Source organism: Dipodomys merriami, unplaced genomic scaffold, assembly GCF_024711535.1.
Source record: "Dipodomys merriami isolate MVZ:Mamm:240054 unplaced genomic scaffold, mDipMer1.0.p SCAF_21, whole genome shotgun sequence".
Taxonomy (NCBI): domain Eukaryota; kingdom Metazoa; phylum Chordata; class Mammalia; order Rodentia; family Heteromyidae; genus Dipodomys; species Dipodomys merriami.
In genome coordinates, this window is record NW_027203493.1 from 15,125,246 (window position 1) to 15,142,587 (window position 17,342).

The 17,342-nt window shown below is 42.2% G+C and overlaps 1 long non-coding RNA gene across 2 annotated transcripts; it reads left to right on the forward strand.

The window, feature by feature from the left end:
* Positions 1-114: 114 nt before the first annotated feature.
* Positions 115-16,310, forward strand: LOC138833979 (uncharacterized). 2 transcript variants are annotated; one of them, XR_011373979.1, is made up of 4 exons: positions 115-331; positions 3,902-4,136; positions 4,325-4,440; positions 15,059-16,310. It is a non-coding gene; the product is annotated as an uncharacterized lncRNA (long non-coding RNA). The 2 variants fall into 2 exon arrangements; XR_011373980.1 differs by lacking the exon at positions 4,325-4,440.
* Positions 16,311-17,342: the final 1,032 nt, after the last annotated feature.

Here is a 17,342-nt window from a genome sequence, read left to right on the forward strand (position 1 = left end):
AGGGATCATTTTCAGTGAGTCAGAGTCACAAGAATGAGAACACGCCATACCCATCCCCCACCTCCCCCTTCCCATCCGAAGCCTTCACTCTTCTGTACCTCACTTGAAGTAAGTTCAAGCTCTATTTTGTGGCCTGCTTTTCCCTCCCAAGATGGGACTTCTATAGTGACGGCTTCTCAGCCTTTAGGCTGACAGACTGCCACTGGAACTCTTATTCTTTTCTTTCTTCCTTTTTTTTTTCCCCCTTGCCTTTTCTCTCCCCATTCCAAATGACTTCAGCCCTGTGTCACTGGACTTGACAAGAAGAAAGAGTGCTCTGCTGACATCCCAGGTATGAAAGGGCCCTCAGCAGTCTGCCTTCTGTGGGATATGCTGTCACTTCCCTTAGAAAGCAGACTATAATCCTTGGAGGGAACAAGTCAGCAGCAATGCTGTCTTAGAAAGCTCCGGGAGCTGCAGGGAACCCAGAACCTGTGCTCTGAAACTCTGTTAACCAGGAAAAGTCAGGAACAAGTGATGTGTGTTCAGTTAGACCATGGGAAATATTGCGTGCTTTCTAGTGTGGTTGTTTCTGTGCCTCACTTTTTTTTATTCCTTACTAGCCACTGATATACTTACAAACATGAATAAAAACAATCACACTATCTTTTGACCATGTTTGTTCAATGTACTCTCCCCTCTAGTAGAAATAATCCCTTTATTATTATCTTACCTCCGATTATAACCCTGAAGGTTCATGCCTGTAACCCTAGCTACACAGGAGGCTGAGATCTACCAGCCAAAAGCCAGAAGTGTGACTCATGTGATAGATTATCAACAGTGAGTAAAAGCTAAGCAAGAGTACAAGGCCCTGAGTTCAAGCCATAAAACTAACACACACATGCATGCACGTACACACATGTACATACACACATACACAAAGAAAAAAGTTTTTCAAAGATTCAGTATTTATTTGATGAATCATGTTGGTGTGCATCATTTAAAAAAACTTATATGATATGGTTTTTCTGGGTTGTATCTACTGATATTCAATATCGGAAACTAAAATGGAGTAATTTATTTATTTAACTTTGTTTATTTGCTGCTGGGGATAAACCCAGGACCTCATACATGCCAAACACACATTCTACCACTTAGCTACATACCCATTCAAGGAAGAAAATATTTGACAGTAATGTATTAATTGATTTCAAAAGAATTGTTTTAAATGTATCACATGTTAGTATAAATAATTTTTTTTTCTATACTGGTACCATGGCCTGAACTTAGGACCTGTGGCCTATCTTTTTTTTTCCTTTCTTATTATTGGTTCTCTAACACTAGAGCCATATCTCCAGACCATCATTTTTGCTGGCTAATAAGATAGTCTCTTTTCTACTTGGGCTGGCTTCAAACCATGATCCTCACATCTCAGCTTCCTGAGTAGCTAGGATTACAAGTCTGAGCCACTCACTCCTGAAAAATAGCATTTATTTTTGCCAGTCCTGGGGCTTAAGTTCAGGGTCTAAGCACTGTCTCTGAGCTTCTTTTTGCTCAAGGCTAGTGTTCTACCACTTGAGTCACAGCACCACTTCTGGCTTTTTCTGTCTAGGGGTACTGAAGAATCGAACCCAGGGCTTCATGTGTGCTAAGCAAGCACTCTACCACTAAGCCACATTCCCAGCCCCAAAATAACATTCTTTTTCTTTTTTGTCGGTCATGGGGCTTGAACTCTGGGCCCGAGCACTGTCCCTCAGCTCTTTAGTTCAAGGCTAGCGCTCTACCACTTGAGCCACAGTGCCCAATTCTGTCTTTTTCTGTTTATGTGGTGCTGAGGAATTGAACCCAGGGCCTCATGCATGCGAGGCAAGCATTCTATCACTGAGCCACATTCCCGTCCCCCTAAAATAACATTCTTGATGAAAAAGTTATACTTTTCAAAAACAAAATATCTAGAATGAAAAGAATAACTTTTTTTTTTCATTTCTGCAAATCTCTTTGACGTCTAGCCTAGAAGAGAGTGAGATCCTCATAGCTATTTCTTCATGCATTCTGTTGCAAAGCCAATGTCTGGGGGCATCTGGAAAATACTGTACACATATGTGAAGTGAGACCAGAAAAACAAAACAAATTTCTTGCATTTTGAGCTCACAGAGCCCTGCCAGGTAAGGCTCTCAAGCAATCAAAACAAGCCCCACACTGTGAAGATGAGAGCAAAATGAAAATCAGAGTCCTCTGTTCAGTCTCCACCAGGAATTTCATAATAGTAATGGCAAAGAATTAGAAGGAGCCCAAAGGGCTTGAGTGTGACTCAAGTGGTAGATCACTTGCCCAGTATTTGGGAGGACCTGCAACAGAGTGTTAGTGGCTTACACCTATAGGCCAGCTGCTCAGGAGTCTGAGATCTGAAGATCAAATTTCAAAATCATCCCAGATAGACAAATCCAAGAGACTCTTATCTCCAATTAACCAGCAAAAAGCTTGAAGTGGTAGAGCACTCAAGCGGCGGAGCACCAGCCATGAGCCTAATGTGAGCCTTGAGTTCAAGCCACAGTAGAGCATGAAAAAAATATTTTTCATATTTAGAGACTTTCTGAACCTGGGGACCTCCCTCAGGGCCTGGACATAGGGACTACAACTGTAGAGTCCTACCTACATCTTGGGTCAATGAATGTCTAGGGTAATGGATGTTTTCAGTGGATTTGGAAATAGGAAAAGTGTCCAAGTATGTGTTGTTGTTGTGTATATTTGAGCTACTGAACTATCACCAGGAATCAGTTTCTTGAGTAATAACATGTACACAAAAAAGATCAAAGCATCCCTTATAAAGTTTTCCACTGGAAGACTATTACAAACCCATCTACTCTTCTTTTTTTCCTTTTGCCCATCCTGGGACTTGAATTCTGGATCTGGATGCTGTCCCTTTGCTTTTGTGCTCAAGGCTAGAGAGCTACAGCTCCACTTCCAGCATTTTGTGGTTAACTGGAGAGAAGAGTCTCAGGAACTTTTCTGCTCAGGCTGGCTTCAAACCACGATCCTCAGATCTAGTCTCCCGAGTAGCTTGGATTTTGGCCCATCTACTTTTATGCAGTCTGATCTCTCTCTCTCTTCCTCCCCCACCTCTCTCAGAGCATGTGCATACCTACACCCTCTTACAAACACTGCAGACTGATCAATTACACCCTTGTGTTCCAAATGGCTGCACCTCAACTAATCAGATACAGGTTACAGTTTCCTGTTTTGCATTTTTATTGTGGTCACTGGCTTTGATCAGCCATACTGGTAGCCATAGCCCTCATTTTCCTGCTTGGTGCCTTACACATAGCAGGCATTGTAAACATTTTCCAAGTTGAATTTTGCATGATGGTCATTAGGGAAAATTCTACTGATTTAACATTGGTAATTGGGGATGGCTGGTATCACCAATGTGTCACTCTGCCTACCTTCTTGAGAACCAGGTACTTCAGAAGATCAGAAATCCTACTGGTATGATAGACTTTCATGTACAAAGAATGATACAACAATATGGAGGAACAGGCTGCCGGTATTTCATGGTGTCCCTGCAACTCAGAGCTACATGTGCCTAATAAAAAAATGTAGCTTTCATAGTATCAAGAACAATGTCTTTAGATAACGAAGAATTAACCAACCATCCTGATGAACATTATACATGTACATAAAATACATGAGAATGTTGTTCCTCTTTTTGGTTAAATCACCTCTCTCTCTTCAGCACAGAAAGAAGTCACTGTGGCCTTTCTCCTTTTCTAAGACAAAAGAAAACAAAAACACCAAAAACACATAAGGATAAAGACCTCATTTCCCTGAACTAGCAGAATGTCCTTCTGTTCACCTTAGAAGTTAATACTGCTGAAAGTACAAAGGACCCCCTGATCTTTACTTCCAATCTCCCTCTTTACAGATGAAGGAACAAGCTCAGAGACATCAGGTGATTCATTTGACCAAGATCACACAGAGATTGAACAGCAGCCCTGAGATCAAACTTAATAATTAACAACTAAACCATCGCACTAAGAAAATGTGGGCCTGGAAAAAACAGTACAGAATCAGATTATTGGAGATCCAACCACGGCATCCTGAAACCTCAACTCTTATTACAATGTAAACCCCAAAACATCTCCTGTAAATCCAGCCGGGTAAGTACATCGATCACTTGCCATCCTGATGTTTGTTTCAAACATCAGCATCTTTGTCCTGTTCCCTCCACCTGCAACCCCCTTTCCTTACTTCCAGTGAATATTCATCACTGTGAGAAGTAAACCTTCCCATGGCTGGTTGCTCCTTGTAGTTGTAATTCTTTTTCTTTCTCTCATGTTACTGCCAGTCCCCTGGGAGCAATGCATACACTGGAGTTCTCCTCTTTTTCATCCCCATTGACTCCCATGAGTCTTTGCAGGCTAGCTGCCTTCCCAGCATTCTACAGCAACTTCCTGTTCAAAGGTCAGTTATGTGCTCATTGCTAAATTATATAGCTTGTAATTCTCCTTGATGTCCATGGCTGTGCTTTTCTAATGGTGGGAATCACTATATTAATAGCACAGAAGCTTTTGTTATACTTTAAAGTAGTTCGGATGCTAAAGGCTATGGATAAGTTACATAGTTGAAAGCCCAGGCTCTGGAGCCAGATCACCTTCTCTAAATGATGCTTCCACAGTTGACTATGGGGTTACTATAAGCAAGTTGTGCCTCAGCATCCATAGCTACAAAATGGGGACATAGCTGATTAGTCCCAGTGAAAGCTCATGCTTATACAGTAACTGTCTTGTGCATAAGCTCAACATTTTCATACATTATACGTTTCCCCCTCTGTTCTGTATACTAGTCATACTGAGAGTCATTTCTTGGTGTTCCCTATGCCAGCTCATTTCTAAGCACTTGATAGACATTTTATCACCACCACCATCGGTGCTGCATCTCAAAGACATATGCAGCATCCTATATTTCCTCGCTTTCAATTTCTAATAACTGGCCTCTACTTTCACTATGAGAGATCGTCTCTTTTAATTGCCTCTCTCACGGCTTCTAAGTGTACAGGAAATAACAAGTTAGTAATATTTATGATACCTCAAAACTAAACACAGATAAAATCAACATCCCTTTACTTAGGGTTAACCAGATGGCCAAAATTAAAGGAACTACTCCAATAACTTGGCTCCCATCTTCAGCTGCCTTGATGTACATTTACTGAGAACATCAAATGTGCTCCTAACTATAAAATAATGTAAACTACATCAAGATGACTAGAATTGTTCCTGCAGGTTAGTTCAGTGCTGATTAGGCTCTAGGCCCTGAGCTAGGAGCATCGCATGCATCATCTTATGAATGTTTCCAAAACAATCATGTGATAACTATTACAATCTCCATTTCACAGACAAGGAAACCAGGGGTAAAAAGCAATTTGCCTAAGACCCAGCAAGCCAGGGCCTCTCATATAGGTGCACTTGCCCACAAAGCCCAGGGGCTAGCCACTATGTTTCTGGGTTGACCTTTGAAGCAGGATCTTCTCTTTGTTTTCTAGCCATTTCCACTGTGAATCCTTTGTCTTCTCTGGCTTTTCTTTCATCTCTCATTATCTGGGAAAACCTAGAAATCCTAAGGGTGGCTATGGCATATGGTAGAGAAACAATACATATTTGTTGAATAAAGGAAGAACTCACCTTTTGTATACTTCCTGTGTAGATGAGGTGTTCCTTAAAACTCCCATGCACTACATTATATAGATTTATCATTGATTTAATGTTATAATATAAAATACTATTAACTAAGCTATAATACTTCAAAAGGAGCATTTACACAATGGTCTTAGGAAATAATGCTTGTAATAAACTTAACTGTGCTACTTATCAGTAGGCAAAATATGTAATGTTATGTCATATAATATGATATTATGTGATTAGATTATAGTTCCTGCTGTTAAATTATCTTTTGAAACTTTGAAAAACAAAAAGGCCCACGTGTTGAAATCCTGTTCTCTACTGGATGGATCCAGTCCTTGGTGGTTCTCATTAGAAGGGTTTGGGAGGTGGTTGAAACCAGGAAACAGGGAATTTGGAGAAAGCGGGTTACTGGGAACATGTTTTTGTTTATTTGTTTGTTTGTTGTTGTTATTAGTCAGTTGTGGGGCTTGAACTCTGGGCCTGGAGGCTGTCCCTGAGCTCTTTAGCTCAAGGCGATTGCTCTACCACTTGAGCCACAGCACCACTTCTCATTTTCTGGAGATAGGAGTCTCACAGACTTTTCCTGCCTGTCTGGCTTTGAACCATGATCTGCAGACCTCAGCCTCCTGAGTAGCTAGGATTACAGGTATGAGCTACTGTTGCCCAGCTGGGAACATGTTTTTGAAGGGTATGTGTATCCCTGGTCCCTTACTGGTTCTTTCTGCTTCCTGGCCACCATGAGGTGAGTAGCTTTTCTCCACTATGCCCACTTCCTCATAATCTTTCTGCCTTACCATTGGCTCAGAAGAAACAGCCCAGTGATCATGGACAGAAACCTCTGAAACAGTGAGTCTTTAAGTTATCTCAAGCATTTAATCACAGTGACCAAAAGCTAATTAATAAAAGACTCCTTAGAAAAGGATTCGTCATTTAATTCTTAACAAATGGTCTGCTAAGTGCTAGTGGTTGGTGCCTATAATTCTTTAGGAACTCAGAATCAAAGTTTGAGTCTCAGCTCAGGCAGAATAGTCTACAAGATTCCAACTCCAATGAACCAATGAAGATCTGGAAGTGCATGTGTAGCTCAAGTGATAGAGCATCAGCCTTGAGCAAAAGAGCCCCAGTACCAGGACTTTGGGGAAAAAAAGAGCTTTACAACAAAATTTTTATCACTTGACATTTCAATTGTCTTTGACTCATTTGATATATGTTGACCTAAGACACTGTTTGTTTGTTTGTTTTGGTTGGTCCTGGGGCTTGAACTCTAGGTCTAGGCGTTGTCCCTCAGCTCTTCAGCTCAAGGCAAGCTCTCTACTACTTGAACCACAGCACCACTTCCAGTTTTTGGCGGTTTATTGGAGATAAGAGTCTTGCGGACTTTCCTGCCTAAGCTGGCTTTGAACCATGACCCTCAGATCTCAGCCTCCTGAGTATCAAGGATCACAGGCGTGAACCACCAACATCCAGCATAAGACACTGGTTTTTAACCTGGGGTAATTCTGTTCCTCCAGTACAGACACTGCCAGGGATACCTAGCAATATTTGGAAACACGGTTAACTATCACCACACTGGAGGGGCAGGGATGGGGGAGAGAGGATGCCAGTGGAACTCAGTGCGGGGATGCTACTAATGTCACACTGAGTCCTATAATGCTCGTGACAGTGACCCACAGCAAGATCTATCTGCCCCTAAAAGTTGATGGTGGTGAGGGTAAGAAAGCAGATATGAGGAGTTTTTTTCTTTCTCCCTAAAATTGATAGCTTGGTAGCTGAAGCAGGCCAGGGATGAATTAGTCCCACACTTCCCGAGTGTGTAGTATCACTCTCCCTGTTCCATCCTGAGCGAAGGCACAGGGATCCAGAAGTATAACTTCTGACCCTGATACCTTGTACAATCTGTAGTCAGGTTATTTAAGCCTCTGTCTGTATCTGTGAAAGGGGTAAGGAAAGCGGGGAGGTGAACCCTTCTAGCTCTGAAATGCTCTAGTTTTAACTGGATTTGAAACTTGAACTTTATAGACCTGTTCTTCTATATCAAGCCATGCTTTCTCTTTGCCTATATGGACTTCTCTCAATTGCCCCTTTTACTCATCGGATTCTTTCCCTCATCTCTCTGTCCCTCTCTCTTCGCCTACTAGGTCCTTATTGTTGCCACTTGGACCATAAAGCAAAATTCCTAATCCATCTCCTTTTCCTCAGGGCTAATCCTTGAGAGAGCCAAGAGCTCAACCTGGATTCCCACAGCACTGAGTGTATGACCTAAGTTCCATTTCTTTCTCCTTCTCATGCTCTTGCCCCAGTCCCTGGCCAGCTGCTCTTGCTTCAGAATCCTTCAGAGGCTTCTCTGAAGTCACACACCAGCTCTGGTTCCCACAGTTCCTCTCTGGTAACTTAGCACCACCACTTCTTTACAGCTAGGAGAGCAATGCTCACCTGACTTAGGGTGGTAAGCACAGTAGTTGGGTAGAAGAGTTTACAAATCCTGGGTCTATGTCAGCAGAGAACAAACTTCATATGCTTGTGTACTCTGTGTGTTAAGCATTGTATAGGTCAAGAGGACTTTGAATAGCAAAAGTTCTTACATTGCTTATCAGAATTAAATATTTTCCAAATTACTATACTTGAGAATGGCAATCCCTACCATGAGCACGAGATTAAAGTAATTCCTTGTACTTAACTTAACTTTCCATTTTTTATGGTAGTAAGCATTGAATTCAGGCTCTTACACTAGGCAGCTACTGTACCACTTGAGCCATGTTTCTAGCCCTCTGAATGTTCTCTAAAATGTAGTCTTGATCATGTATTTACTTCAGTTAAAACCCTCCTACATTATATTACTTAATTTTCCAATACCCTAATGAAATTACTAATATATTTGTTACTTATTAATATATTCTTTTGTTTTTTTTTTGGGGGGGGTCCGGTTGTGGGGCCTGAACTCTGGGCCTGGGCGCTGTCCCTCAGCTCTTCAGCTCAAGGCTAGTGCTCTACCACCTGAGCCACAGCACCACTTCCGGCTTTTTCTTTTGCTTATGTGGTGCTGAGGAATCAAACCCAGGGCCTCAGGCATGCAAGGCAAGCACTCTACCGCTGAGCCATCTTCCCAGCCCTTATTAATATATTCTTACTAATATAATTAACTTAAAGAAGGAACATTTTTGCCTAGCTTACAGTTCTACACATTAAAGCCCAAGATAGGTAGATTTGGTAGTGTCAGATGGCAGTGTGTGTGTGGGAGGGCATGTGACAGAGCAAACTGCTCCCCTCATGAATAGGGAAAGAGGAGAAAGGGGGAGGAAGAGAGAGAGAGAGAGAAAGAGAGAGAGAGAGAGAGAGAGAGAGAGAGAGAGAGAGAGAGAGAGAGAGAGAGAGAGAGAGAGAGAGAGAGAGAAAGGAGAGAGAGATTGGAGAGATGGTCCTAGAATCTCCTTTAGAGGTAAGCTCCAAATAACCCAAGAGTCCCCCAACTAGGCCCCACTACCAAAATATCCACCATATCTTCACCAGTGCCAACCTGAGCCTAACCTCTGTTAACACTTTGGCCTTTGGGAGATACCATCCATGTCTATTTCCTAAGAGATCGAGTCTATACTCTTCCACAAGACCTTTGGTCTGATCCAACATGTACCCAACTATTCTTCCTCACTCATGCCTCTTTCCTTTCACGTAGCACAGACCGATGCCCTAAGCACACCCAGCATGTTCTTCCCCTAGGCCTTGGCTCACACCCTGCTTATCTCAATATGTTCTCCCCTTTCCTCTATACTTCATATAAAATCTTACCCATCCCTTGAATTTTACAACATAATGTCCTATAAAAAAAAGGCACACATAAAATATTGTACCTTCTGAGTGCATTTATGTGAAGTTCTAAAATAAGCAACACTAAGGCTCTGGTGGTAGAAGGAACTGGTTATCTTTGGAAAGGAGAGAAAGGGTCAGACTGGAAGAAGATTGATGGGATTTGTGGAGTGTGGATTAGTTTATCTTTGTTGACCTTGGTGGTAGCTACACTAGTATGACACTTCACAATTATTGTGTGAAGTATAATTCATAGAAACATAGCTCAATTAGGAGCTGGGTATGTCAGTGGCTCTTGTAATTCTAGTTACTTGTGAGGCAGAGGCAGGAGGACTGAGCTGCAGGCCGGCCAGGGAAACACTGAGATCCTGTCTCAAGGCTTTTCCTTAGTGCCTGACCCCATTCAAAACCAATAAGCCAAATGCCTACAATGGGGGGCAGGGAGGAAGGCAGGTGGAGCAATGTGAGATACAGAAGCTCATCTGATCCCTTCTCAAAAAAAAAAACTCATAAAGGAGTTTCTTATATAGATTTCTCTTACCAAGTATGGTTTTTCTTAAAGAGAGAGGAAGAGGAGAGCACTTTGCTGAGCAAGCAAACATGTCTTGCTCACCGGCACCATTGTCTTTTCTATTGTATAACATTCTTAGGGTCATATCTGATTGTAAATATACGGCCAGTATAAAACATTTAGGAAAGTAAAAGAGTAGAAAATTTAAGACCATCTCCAATCCCAACACCCTGCCACTGTCAAAATTTGTTGAAGATACCCTTCTACATGGATCCCCAAGGCTCTTTATAAGCTCTGTCGGATGACAGAATGAATTTGCTTCTTCAGTAAATATTTGCTGAATGCCTACCACCCTGTTTTAGGCATTAAACAAAACAAAACAGACAATACTAAGGTGGGTACCAGTAGCAGAGGCATGAAGATGGTGAATTTGAAACCAGCTTGGGCTACATAGAACAACTTTGTCTCTTTTGTTTGTTTGTTTTGTCATCGGTCATCATGGGGCTTAAACTCAGGGCCTGGGTCCTATGCTTGAGCTTTTTCCACTCAAGGCTAGTGCTCTATCACTTTGAGCCACAGCGCCGCTTTTGGTTTTCTGGTGGTTATTGGAGATCAGAGTCTCACGGACTTTCCTGCCTGGGCTGGCTAAGAACCATGATCCTCAGATCTCAGCCTCCCGAGTAGGAGGGTTACAAGGACAGCCTTGCGAGACCACTGAAAAACAGACACACAAGAGCAACTGCTCACAACCATTTCTGTGTTATGTGCACACTTGGCATAATAACTATTCCTGTAATGAGAGAAGCTGGGAAAGAGGGGACTGATTTTATTTGGAAAAATATAGTGATAAGCCTTTAGGTGTGAAAACCTTTCAGGTATGAGTTCAGACTGGAATGTGGAAGCAGAAACAAGGAAGGATGAAAGAATTCCATTCTTCTTCTCATAAAGCTGCCAGAATCACAGGAAAGAAGAGAATAAAACAAGTTTCTCTTCAGCGTAAGGGAAGTCATAGGCCACAGCCACAGAAAAGCCAGCTAGGACAAAAGCAAAGCTTGCTAAATGTTGTGGTGTTGTTTGATAACTGATTAGTGCTTGTTATGTGCCAGGATAATTCCAACGTCTTGTGAGGACTAGGTCCTTTAATTGCCATGCCAGCCCGCAGACAGTACTACTTATTCTCTCCCTTTGATATCTGAGGACTCTGTGGCACAGACAGATTGAAGGACTTGCTTAACGTCACATATAGGATAAGAACCACAGCTGGGACTTGAACTCAGGCAGTGAGATTTGAAAGTCTTGGCTTTTGGCAACAAGAGACTATGTTGGGTCTATGATTGCAACTGTTAGCCCAGAAAAATCTGGGGAGTATCATTGAGGGATAATTAAATGTATGCCTCCACCCTGGAGACAAAAGGGTAGAGAGAGCCCCCAACATCTATCCCATAAAGCTAGAAGTAATGGAGAAAGGCTGACTGAAGGAGTTCAGCGCAGAGATGGCACTGGTCCTCTTCTTCGTGGAATCCTCTGTGGGGATAAGCAGTTTTGTTTTCTTCTGGTGATTGAAGAAGCAGGTGACCACTGAAACCAAGAAGCGTGAAAAGAGGTCCCGGTGCACTGGACCACCCCCAAGACAGCTAGTAAAGAATACAAAATACAAGCCAAGTGCAGGTGGCTCACGCCTCTTATCCTTATCCACTTAGGAGGCTGAGATCTGAGGATTGAGGCTCAGCTGAGGCTCAGCCAGGGCAGTAAAGTCCATGAGACTTTTTATTTCCAATAAACCACCAGAGAGCCTGAAGTGGAGCTGTGGCTCAAGTGGTAGAGTGCTCGCCTTGAACAGAAAAGCTAAGGGACAGTGCCTCTGCCTTGAGTTCAGGTGTTAGTATCGGCACATAACAACAACAAAAGATGAGCTTAAAAAAAAAAAAAAGATAGGGCTGGGAAGATGGCTCAGTGGTAGGGTGCTTGCCTTGCGTGCATGAGGTCCTGGGTTCAATTCCTCAGCAACACATAAGCAGAAAAAGCCAGAAGTGGCGCTGTGGCTCAAGTGGTAGAGTACTAGCCTTGAGCTGAAGAGCTGAGGGACAGCGCCCAGGCCCAGAGTTCAGGCCCCACAATCAACACACACACACACACACACACACACACACACACACACACACACACACACACACACACACACACACACACACACACACACACACACACACACACACACACACACACACACACACACACACACACACACACACACACACAAAACCCCAACCCAATAACATGGTGAACTAAAGCTGTACAACCTTACCAATGAGTAGGAAAAAAAAAAAAAAAAACATAAAGGAAATCATGCAGACACACACCAGTGTCTCCCACCTCCAAAGCAAGGGAAGACCGGCCTCCTACAATACTCTGTACAGGAGGAGAGTGGTTATTCCTTCTCTGAAAGACAGGTACCTCAAGGTTCTGGAGAAAACCCAGACGCTATTGCCTTTCTTCCCATGAACAATGGATCCAAGGACACAGATGCCAGGCCCTAGACTTCCCCACAGGAAACGGGATCCAACTGGGGCCTCAGCTTCCCTCCCTCTGCTGCCCTGGTTGGGTTCCAGGTAAGCGGAAGGCTGTTTGTTAAGCAGATGCCAGGAAGCAGCAAGAGCCAAGGTCAGATGATTTGCTTTTAAGTTAGTTACATTCAGAGAGCAACCTTTAAAATATCTAATTCATCAGAGATGTGTGCAAAGATATTTTGCTTCTTATTTACTCTGAATACACCAGGGGCCTAGAACTCAGCTTGGCCCTGAGGGTATAGGAAAAAAAGTTCTTAACATACTTGGGTGCTCTTAAGAAACTTCTTTACTTTCCTGAACCCCATTGCTCCAATAAAATAGAGGCACTGATTGCCTTCTAGAGGTTATGGTATTATTAGACATTTACTTGTTTTGAGACAGATCCTCAAAATTTGTGATGTTCCTGCCTCACTTCCTGTGTGCTAAGATTATAGGTATGAGACACCACATCTGGCCTGCATATTAATTCTTTATGCAGACATCTAGCACTAGGTCTGACACAAAGCAATCTCCTTGGATTTGGCAATCACTGTTTGTTCTAAGTTAATTATTCACACGAAACTATGTAAAGCCATATCCTAAATCCCTAAGACCTTACATTCAATTTTGGCTGTGATGCATGCATGCACGCATACACACACACACACACACACACACACACACACACACACACACACACACACACACACACACACACACACACACACACACACACCTATATGTGTATGTAATATAGAAGTGTACAATTCAGCCCACAAGGACAAACAAACCTAAGTCCCCAGAAGCCTCGGGAGGAGAGATTTCCTGTGACCAGAAAAGGCAGGCCCTGATTTGATTGGAAGAGCAAGAGTTAGACAGACCAAAAGGTGAGTTGAAAAATGGCAGGCTTTGGGTTTCAAAGCACCTGCAGTTTGTAGCATGTATTTGTAGCATGTACACTCCACGTACCCATAGAGGGTATCATCCCTCTTATTATCTTCTCCCCTTCAGAGGAATGCTAGAGGTATGGAGGGATTCAGAAACTTCTCCCCAAGGCTGTTAATTCAGCACTTTCCATGCTAATGCCCAGGTTCTAAACCACTATGGCAACTTGTTCGTCTTCTCACTCCTGCAGAGATCTGCTCCTTTCTGGAATATTTTCGAAAGCGGGTCACACAGAGTTCTCCTTTTCCCCTGGTAACCTGGTAGTGGTTGCTTGACAGGAGGTGTTGGCCTGCTGGGTTCAAGGTGTAGTCTGGAGATGGGGTGAGACCTTCTTTTAGATTTGCACAGGTGAGGACAGCTCCCCCACTCCCCAACACACATTCCATGCCACTTCTTACCAAGCTAAGCCTGCTCTGTGCCTCTTGGCTAACCTTCTTCACCCTTCACCTCCCCAGCCTCTGTCTTCAGTGGTCATCTAGTTTGTTATATCTGCCTTACAACCTAGTAACCCCAAATAAAAAAAGGAGCCCTAGATGTGGCTTGACTGGGGAACAAAGCAAAACCCAGTGGGACTAGCCCCCTATTAATCAGAAAATCATGCTCTCCTTACTATCATCTCAAACTGAGTCAGGCTTTTTAGCAACAGATGGTTTCTCTGGAGTTTGTGGTCAACCAAAAGCCCCTTATACCAAGCCAAAGCATTTAGGCAAAGACATTTCTGTACTGCTGGGAATTTCCAGTGCCTAATTACATCATTGTAGGAATTCAAAGAAGAAGTTACAAAAGCAGTACATGTGTTCTGTTTCAAATCAGAGAAAACAATAATAAGTGGAGAAAAAAATGAATTATCACCCCCCCATTCCTCCTCCCACCTTTATCCTTCTCAAGGTTAACCAGTATGAGCAGTCTGAAGCCTATTCTCCCACAGGACACAACGTACAAAGGGTTTTCTTTTTCCTCCAGATATCATGACCTATGCCAAGTGATGACCTGCAGACGGAATCTGTCCTGCAGTGTATGTTTGTAAATAAAGTTTTATTGGAACACAGCTGCATCTCTTCATCTGTATGTTGTCTTTGTCTTTGTAAAAGTGAGTAGTTATGACACAAGTCATGTGCACACAAAGCCTAAAATATTTACCACCTGGCTAAGAATTACAGAGAACATTTGCCTCTGTCTGTGCTCCAATTCAGTTTTTCACTTAAGAAAATATTCTGGGTACTCTATGTCACCACTTAAAGATCTCATATTTTTTAAAATAGCTATCTATGTCATAATTGTTTAAAATTTAACAATTTCTCAATGATTTACTATCAGTGAAACTATAGAACTTCTCTAGAAAAAAAAAAGTCTCTCTCTCTCTATATGAAGTTTGTGAAAGTTCAGAGTGACAGATGTCCTAAAGATGGTATTCATGGCAACCCCCTCCTCTCCCCTTGGGTTTGTCAATCCAGCTCCAGGTATGTTGTACCCCAGCCCCTACTAAGGCTGTCCTTCCCTGTGGTAATAGCTAAAGTCACAGCATATTGCTCTGTGACTTGTGATTCATTAACGCTTTGTTTCCTGCGGTCATTGACCTTATGTCTGTGATTCCAAAGGTCTTCCTCAAGCTGGCCGTCATGTGCTCGCTGTCTTCTTCCTGCCATCCTGTCTGGGAAGATAAGCGCACTTCCGAGCCCTCAGCCCACCTCTGACTGGGTAACAGAACACCAGCATCAATCCCACGGGCTGACACTGTTCTTCCTCTCACCCTGACCTGCTTTCCTAGCCTCCTGTGCAGGCCCACATGGGAAAGACCATTTTAGCTCCAGCCCCTTGCCATCTGGAACAGTCTTCCGGAATATTCCTGAAGGCTGTAAATCTTTGCAAACTTGACTTTCCTTTCTGGCTCCTACTTGTAAATTTGATGACTCTGTTATTACTAATTTTTTATCAAAGCAAACGTGGTAAAAAAAAAAAAACAAAAAAAAAAAAACAATGCTACAACAATATGACAAATACCATGGGCCTGAGAATGTCTGTTGGTATTTGTGCTGCCCCCTAAGGGTTCAAAAATGCTACTGAGTAAACTTGATTTGGTCAGTCCGGTCTTGATCAAAATGCTCACAGTTTAATTAGTATTATTTTTTATTGTTAGTTCCAGTCTTGGAAAGGCATTCGCCTTTGCTAATAATGAAGGAGGAGTATACCATGGTCTATTTGATGTCTCAATGTCCATACTATTTGATCTGTCCAGAAATCTGTCCTGTGAATAAGAAATGTAAACAAGAGATTACACTCAAAAATAATCTCTTGTTATTTGCGGTAACACAAAAGTCAGAATGAGCTGGTGGTTCATGCCTGTAATTCTAGCTACTCAGGAGACTGAGATGTAAGGATTTCTGTTTGAAGCCAGCTCAGGCAAAAAAGTCCATGAGACTGTTATCTTCAGTAAACTACTCAGAAAAAGTCCAAAGTGGTACTGTGGCTCAAGTGGTAGAGCACTAGCCTTGAGTACAAAGAGTCTCAGGAACAGTACCCAGGTCTGAATTCAAGCCCCAGGACTGGCAAAAAAAAAAAAAAAAGATGTTATAATGTAGTTCATTGTCCAACAACGTATGGTACATATATGGTATTTGCCTTAAAAATAATGCTCGTGAAGCATTATACCACATGAGGTTTAAGTAGTAAGACACAGTTCCATGAGTATTACACAATGTCAACTAAATATTCATTGAAATAAGCTGGGAAGTAATACAGCCAACGCATCATTTGGTTTCCTATGAATAGTGAAAGTAGGTGTGCATGTGTATTTATGTACCTGCTCATATTCATTTGTTGGGCAGATCCCACTTTTGTTTAGAATTGTGGTGGGTGACCATAACTTTTTGAATAAATTTTGATGTTCAAAAATATTTTTCTGAGATATTTGTGTGTTTGTGTGCAGGGGTGGGTGAGTGTATTGGGGATTGAACCCAGGGCCTGGATACTGTCCCTTAGCTTTTTCATTCAAGGCTGGTCCTCTACCACTGAAGCCACAGCTCCACTTCCAGATTTTTTTGGTTATTAATTGGAGATCAGTCTCATGGACTTTCCTTCCTAAGTTGCTTTGAACTGCAACCCTCAGATCTCAGGATTACAGGAATAACGAGCCACTGGGTGCCTAACTTCAAATTAGGCTAGTTTTATACATTCATACTTTTTCCTGTGAGCATATCATACATTTAAAATCAAGAACAAAAGCATAAAGCTTATTTCTGCAGGGTACAAGTGCAAGGCTTTAGAATCAAATTTCTTAGATTTTTGTCCCAACTCTGTGTCCTTGGGAAAAGTGACTCAAGCTCTATTGACACGCTCCCTTAATAGTAAGTGGAGGTAAAAATAGTGCCTGCCTCTTAGAGATATTGTGAAGATCATATATCCATCACATATAAGTGCTACTTTTAGGAGGTTTTGGTAAGTGATAGGAGCCACTGCAAAGTGGCTCATCACTTCCTAGAAGCACATCTCATATGAAATCTTCCACCAACACTGGTTAAGCTTTTATTAGTGACCAATAATAATGTGGCTTCTATTTAGGGAAATCCATGCTTGCTTCCTTTTTTAACTGTTTAGACCTACCTCCATCTTTTATGAAAAGGTCCCCAATGTAGTTGAAGCCACATTTTTGACAGGTATATGGGTCCTGACAGACAGCTTCCAGTAACAAAGAAAGTCTCCAATTATCTACATTAATAGACAAGCAAGGGTCACAACTTCTTGTATACCTTTTACGCTGGGTGAAGACATCAATGATAAATCATTTAAGCCAATCCACAAGTCAGGAAGGCCTCTTTCAAGGATTCATCAACATGCTAATGATTTCAACAGTGAAAACCTGTTTCTGACATTGAGTTTTCTACT